Source organism: Sus scrofa, chromosome 3, assembly GCF_054392235.1.
Source record: "Sus scrofa isolate SSC_HxYL_T2T_F1_AM1 chromosome 3, Sscrofa_HxYL_maternal_Yorkshire_Landrace_v2.0, whole genome shotgun sequence".
NCBI classification, from domain to species: Eukaryota; Metazoa; Chordata; class Mammalia; order Artiodactyla; family Suidae; genus Sus; species Sus scrofa.
Genome location: NC_139385.1, coordinates 113892726 through 113899962, shown reverse-complemented (window position 1 = coordinate 113899962; position 7237 = coordinate 113892726). Strand labels below are relative to the sequence as shown.

General features: G+C 41.9%; 1 pseudogene; it reads right to left on the bottom strand.

Moving 5' to 3' along the window:
- Nucleotides 1-564: 564 nt before the first annotated feature.
- On the bottom strand, nt 565-1280 carry LOC100520555 (adenylate kinase 2, mitochondrial pseudogene; annotated as a pseudogene).
- Between the last annotated feature and the right edge of the window lie 5957 nt (nt 1281-7237).

Here is a 7237-nt window from a genome sequence, read left to right as displayed (position 1 = left end):
CTTAGAAAGAAACTGCATCTCCCTGTTTTTACTTATACCCTTCAATCAGTGTTTTAAAAAATTAATTTTTCCCTTTGTTCTTAATTTTTAAAATTCCTACTCTGCTTTTTTTGTTTGTTTTTGTCTTTTTTTTTTTTTTTTTTTTTTGTCTTTTTAAGGCTGCACCTGTGGCATATGGAGGTTCCCAGGCTAGGGGTCCAATCGGAGCTGTAGCCTCCAGCCTACGCCAGAGCCACAGCAACACAGGATCCAAGCTGCGTCTGCGACCTACAGCATAACTCAGCAACACCAGACCCTTATCCACTGAGCGAGGCCAGGGATCAAACACGTGTCCTCATGGATGCTTGTCGGGTTCGTTAACCTCTGAGCCACATCGGGAACTCCAAGACTCCTACTCTACATAAAAGAAATCGCTTCACTACCACACCTGGGGCTCTTCCCACCCTCCTCTGGAGCCTTCACCACTCCTCCCTCTCCATCCTTACCCTGATCACCCCTCCCCTCTGCCCAGCACCTAAGAGCTGGGATCACACCGTGGGTGATGAGCAGTGGTACAGCCTCCCCTGGCCTTCTGTTACCAGGATGTGGCTTTGGAGAAGGCTGCTAGGATGCTTGCAAACAAGACATCAGGGGTCTGGGATGTGTTGATGGCAGAGTGGATGCCCTGTTTACTGTAGTACTCCGCCAGTGGGGTTGTCTGAGTGTGATAGGCCTCCAGGTGGATTTTCAAGGCCTTCTCATTATCATCTGACTGGTGATTCAAGGGTTCCCCAGTGATGTCCTCTTTCATGGGCTCCTTCGTGGAGTTGAACTCCTCGTGGTAGGAATGGCCACTCTTGGGGCGAATCAGTCTTCCTGTGATTCTCTGGATCAGCAGAGAGTCTGAGATGATGAATTCAGTCACAGAATCAAGCTTCTCTTTCCTCTTCTCCATGAGGTCATCAAGCATTTCTGCCTGCTCACAGTCCAAGGGATGCCACCTGGAAGAAAACCATTTTTGCATGGAGGGGCTTCCAAATTCTTCCCAATGAGCTCCATGACATTTCATTGCTCACCAGTTTCCCAGCATCCATAGTTGACTTCAGCTTTTTTCCCAGCTCTGAGCGAGAAGCTACCATGGCCCTCAGCATGTCCCCAGTGGCCAAATGACAGACACAGAAGTTTTCAGCCAATCTGGGTGCCTGAGTACTTTTACCAGCCCCAGGCTGCCCCAGCAACACAGCCTGGATGCATTTGGGACCCTCTTGGGTTGGTTCAGCCATGGGCACATTGGGAGCCATGGCTGCCAATGTCTCTCACTCCTCACCCATGATTTTTTATATAAATTACCTGTTATGAGAAATGGAATCTGAATAAATTTGGAGAGCAAGTCCCTGATCTGCCTTGTCCTGAGACAAGGCAGGGATTAATGTGCTTCAGGCTAGGCTGGATCTGATCTAGCATTCTTTCTAGAATGTTGGTGGCTCTTGCCCTTTGAAAAAGAGCAGGGCAATTGAAAATGTTAAGAAATATTCAAGCAAGATTGCATCAATACCACATTAGTCGAGAGACCAAGATAGACAAAACAAGAATAGAAGTGAGGATGTGGCAACATCTGCTACTGAACCTACTAACAAAATGTTGAAAATTCTTCATGAGACAAGGTATTCTGATGTGTCCAAGTACTCTAAATGCTTGAACTCTCTGCAAGAATCCCCTCTGTATTTATTTTTTATTTTTAACTTCTAACACTAATAATATTAGCTCCATTACTTTTTTTGGTGGGCCCACATTGTTTTTACCTGTCAGCGTCCATTTTCTCTTTGGCAAATAGTATCCAAATTTTCCCTTGAGGAATCACCCCTCCCCACTCTCCCAGTCCATATTGTTGAGTGAGCCTGACTCCACCTTCCAAGTACCAGGTAATTGACTCAAAAGGGCACATGACCAAGTGAGATTCAATACTAGGACTTTTTGTTGTTGTTGTTGTTGTTTTTGCTTTTTAGGTCCCCACCCATGGCATATGGAAGTTCCCAGACTAGGGGTCAAATCAGAGCTATTGCTGCTGGCCTATGCCACAGCCATAGCAATGCAGGATCTGAGCTGCCTCTGTGACCTACACACTACAGCTCACTGCCACACCAGATCCTTGACCCACTGAGCAAGGCCAGGGATAGAACCCGCATCCTCATGGATCCTAGGCTGGTTTGTTAACCGCTGAGCCACGACGGGAATTCCAATACTGGGACTTTTATTGAAATTATTGAGAATGTGGAGTTTGGTTTATTTTAAGATTGTTATCATAAGATAATATAAGCCTGGGGATGCTAGAAATTATAGAAAAAGCAATCCTGAAAATAGGGCCAACACAATGGAAAACACAACCAAGAAGAAGAGAAATTTCAAGTCCTACCAACAGTTTTAGCCCCAATCCAGCCATGCCTGAACATGCCTAAACATCTCTAGATGTTCATTTTTCACTATGTTAGCCAATAGATTCCCCTTTTTGGCCTAAGCCAAGCTTGAGTTTGTTTATATATTCCAGAAATAAAAGAGTTCTGACTCTTGAAAGTATTGCTGTCACAAAAGACACCTCTAAGTGGCTATCTAGTCTATATAAAAGCAAAGGGTGTACTCAGGTTAGTTGTGGTTCCAGAATTTCTGTAAATCAGGGCCACAATCAAGTCAAAGAGAATGGATAAGGGGCTTATTTTGAAGATGCTTTATATAATTTTGCTTCAACATCTATTATTCATATCAAAGAATGGGGTAAAGAAAGGATCTCACCCTCCCAGGCCAGTCCCTTGGCACCACCACTGACTCAAACTCAAGAAACGTCAATCAACAATGTTTCCAGAGCATTATGAGGATCTGATCCATATCTGACTATCAGTGCTTATCAGAGGCATTTTGATATAGTGGAAAGTGCTCTGAGTTCAAATCCTAGCTCTACAACTTACCAAGCTAAGTGACCTTGAACTAATGGCCTAAATTTGGAGATACCTAGTTTGTTTTGCAATTTTTTTGTATTTGATATAAATGATATATCTTCATCCTTCTGCAACTGATTTGTTTACTTCTCCCTTAACATTACAATTATGAAATTCATGCTCGAGGCCCTGTGGAGCCCTAGTGCATTCATTTTCCTGTTATGTCATATTCTGTTACATAGATCTACCACAGTATTTCTATACTGATTCACAGTATTTTTCAACTGATGGATGTTAGGTTGTTTCCAAATTTTCATTCTTTTACATACTACTGCTGTAAATATTCTTATGCCTATATGCAAAATATCACCTAGGGAAAAAAATTATCTATGGGATAGAATTGCTGGGTTATGGGCCATTGTTGAGTTATGTGCAATTTGACTTCATTAGATATCGACAAGTTGTTCTCCAGAGTAGTTTTATCAGGTGAGACTTTTGGCTTTATATGAGAGAAGTTTCACAACCTTTCTAGCATTCAGACAGTCTTTAAAAAAAAATATTTTTTAGGAGCTCCTCCTGTGGTGCACCGGGATCAGCAGCATCTTGGAAGTACTAGGACGAGGGTTTGATCCCTGGCCTGGCACAATGGGTTAAAGATCCAGCATTGCCACACCTGTGGCTTATGCGAGACTGCAGCTCATATCTGATCTCTGGCCCAGGAGCTCCATATGCTGTGGGGCAGCCAAAAAATGAAAAAAAAATTTTTTTTAGTGACCTATTAATCTTTTATAAGTACTGAGATACAGCAGTGAAATTTCCTGCTCTCTTGGAGCTTCATTTTCTTGGCAGGAGGCATAACAATGCATTTTATAATGAATATACCATAGGTCCAGAGGGGAAAAGTGCTTTGTTTCCAAGGTCTTTGGGTGCCAAGGACTAACTCTTCTCCTTGGGCCCTTCTTTACCTACAGTATGTGAATACAATGTCCTCTTTAATCCAATGTGACCTAACTCCAGAAACTGATTTTTTTTTAAACTTGTAATTACCATAAAAGTTAGAAGATGAATATTTTTCATTGGTTTAATGTTTTAGAATTTAGTTAGTGCTTTGGAATCCATGTTCTCAGTTGATCACAATAATGGGCAGCATATAAGGAAGTAGTTAAATTCTCCTATTATTGCAGTCAAGCTGCCTGGGATCAAATCTTGGTTTCCTGACTTGATCTTGTTCTTGAACAAGTTACTTAACCTCTCTAAGTCTCCATTTCTGTATCAGATAATAGTGTCTGACTCATAGCTTATCATGGTGCTCAGTAAATTTTTAGAATATTTACTAGCAGTCAATTAATAATTGGATGGCCAATCCTGTGATATTATTCCCGTTTGTTTGTTTTTGTCTTTTGACTTTTCAGGGCCGAACCTGTGGCATATGGAGGTTCCCAGGCTATGGGTCCAATTGGAGCTGTAGCTGCCAGTCTACCCCACAACCATAACAACACGGGATCTGAGCCACATCTGTGACCTACACCACAGCTCACAGCAATGCCAGCCAGGGATCGAACCTGCAACCTCATAGTTCCTAGTTGGATTCGTTTCTGCTGCGCCATGATGGGAACTCCGTTATTCCTATTTTATAGATGAGGAAACTGAGGTTCAGAGTGATGGAACAAACTGCCCAGACAGTAAGTTCTGGTGCCTCTTGAACCCAGATCTTTTGGCACCTGAACCAGTTCACTAAAACATTGTATATATGAATTTATCATTTACTCATTCAATAATTAGTTATTGAGCATCTAAAACTGCCAGTCACTGTGCTTGGTGCTAGGGAATTCTAAAATATTTCCAATATGCCTGACCATCCTTGGGCAGGTCTGAAATAATAGCTGTCTTGAGGCCAGCCCCAGTACTTTGTTTCAGCCAGCATGGACTATGAATTGAATTTTGAAGATTTTGCTGAAGTTTTTATGCAGGATAGAGATGAACACTATATTACATTAGGCTGTAAACATCTTGAAGGCAAGGATATGTTTTATCTACCAACATACAGCCAGCACTTAGCACAGTGCCTGGCATATACTCATTGAATATTTGATAAATGAACAACCTGACCTACAGCTTAATTTTGTTTTGTTTCGCTTTTTGCTTTTTAGGGCTGCACCCACGATGACATATGGCGTTTCCAGGCTAGAGGTCGAATAGGAGCTGTAGCTGCTGGGCTCTGCCACAGCCACAGCAACATCAGGTCCAAGCCACGTCTGTGCCTACGCCACAGCTCATAGCAACTCCGGATCCTTAACCCACTGAGTGAGGCCAGGGATCAAACCTGTGTCCTCATGGATGCCAGTCAGATTTGTTTCCACTGAGCTATAATGGGAACTCCCACATACAGAAAAACTTAATCTATCTTCCTTAACAACTTCTCACTTGTCCCCATAATGCCTTCCCTTCCCCAGCAGCTCTTTCAAAATTATTGATAAAATAGCAATGAATTGAACTGTGAAGAATTCTACCTCTGGTGAACTTGATAGCATTCTCCCAGGTACTCTTGGCTTCCAGATACAAGTAGTTTTCATCTGAAACCAAATGTAGTATTATTTGGGTTACAAAAAAATATGTAAGTCAAAATATTGAGCCAGGGAGCTGAGTAAACAGTAATAACAACAAAATGCATTCATGGAAAGATAAGGAATGATCTAAGACAGTGCATACTGAGCATCCAGTGAAGAGAGCTGACAATAAACACTGGAGTTCATAACAATGCAATGAGAAAGAAAATAGGAGAGTGGTAATGTACCAACCTGACCACAGAGAAACTGTTCTAGGTCTCTTTATTGACAGACTATGAGGATTTGGTTTCATTATTATGTATCAGAGAGCTTCCTCCACATAGTATCCAGTCAATAGCTTAAGGCTTTGGAGTCATTTTCATGGGCTTAAGGTCTGATGGATCTCAGGAGCAGCCCACCTGCAGTTTCTGTGTAGAAGGAGGTGGGGCTGAGTGACCAAGAGCCCAGATTTCTCATTCCTAACTCCCCTAACACTAAGCTTTGGGGACTAACCTCTGGTTGAAAAGAAAAATAGACTTTTTTTTTGTCTCTTTAGGGCCGCACCCGCGGCATAGGGAAGCTCCCAGGCTAGGCCACAGCCACAGCCACAGCAACTTGAGATCCGAGCAGTGTCTGCAACCGACACCACAACTCATGGCAACACTGGATTCTTAACCCACTGAGCAAGGCCAGGGATCAAATCTTTGTCTTCATGGATACTAGTCAGATTTGTTTCCCTTGAGCCACAACAGGAACTCCAAGAAAAATAGACTTTATTCTTTAGCTGTCCACATTGATACTTCACTCTGGTTGAAAGAAAAGGTATCCACTTTAAGTAACTCCTCTTTGACATAAAAATCACAATTCTTAGCAACAATAACAACAACAACAACAACAACAAAAAAAGACAAAAGACAAAAGACAAAAAAAAAAAAAAAATCACAATTCTACTCCCTTTGCCTCATAACCTTACCCTCGGTCCCTATCCAAATACCCCTTAAAATCTGACAATGCTTCATTCCCAAGATTACTACTTTGCTTTTAATTCAATTTGAGATGGAGAATATTTCCCTAGATTTAATCTGTTTCTTCTTCTTTTTTTAAGTGCATGGGTAATCCTTTAAAGTATCACTGTTCAACTAGGAAAATAAGATATTTGGTCAGAAAAATCAAGATTTGGGAGTTCCCATCATGGTGCAGTTGTTAACGAATCCGACTAGGAGCCATGAGGTTGCAGGTTCGATCCCTGGCGTTGCTCAGTGGGTTAATGATCCAGCATTGCCGTGAGCTGTGGTGTAGGTTGCAGATGTGGCTTGGATCCCACATTGCTGTGGCTCCGGCATGGGCCGGTGGCTACAGCTCTGATTAGACCCCTAGCCTGGGAACCTCCATATGCTGCAGGAGCAGCCCTAGAAAAGGCAAAAAAAAAAAAAAAAAAAAAAAAAAAAAAGACAAAAAAGAAAAAGAAAAGAAAAATCGAGATTTGTGTCTGACAGCTGACTTAGCACAAGATAATACTATTTAGGACAATATTCCAAACCCTCCAAAGCCAAAGGAAGATGAAATTAAGAATTGTAGCTCTTAGAGAGACATCATAGTATGTCTCATTTTCTACCAAGCCAAGCTACAAAACACCCACTAGTGACACTTGGCTTTAGCTATCCAAATGCATTTATTTATTCCTGTGACAACTTGAGCTTGGCAGAACACTGAGAACTGGTGGCTGAGAAAGGAAAATTCAGTCTTCCTGCTCAGAAAAATTCTAAGACATCCTTGTAAACA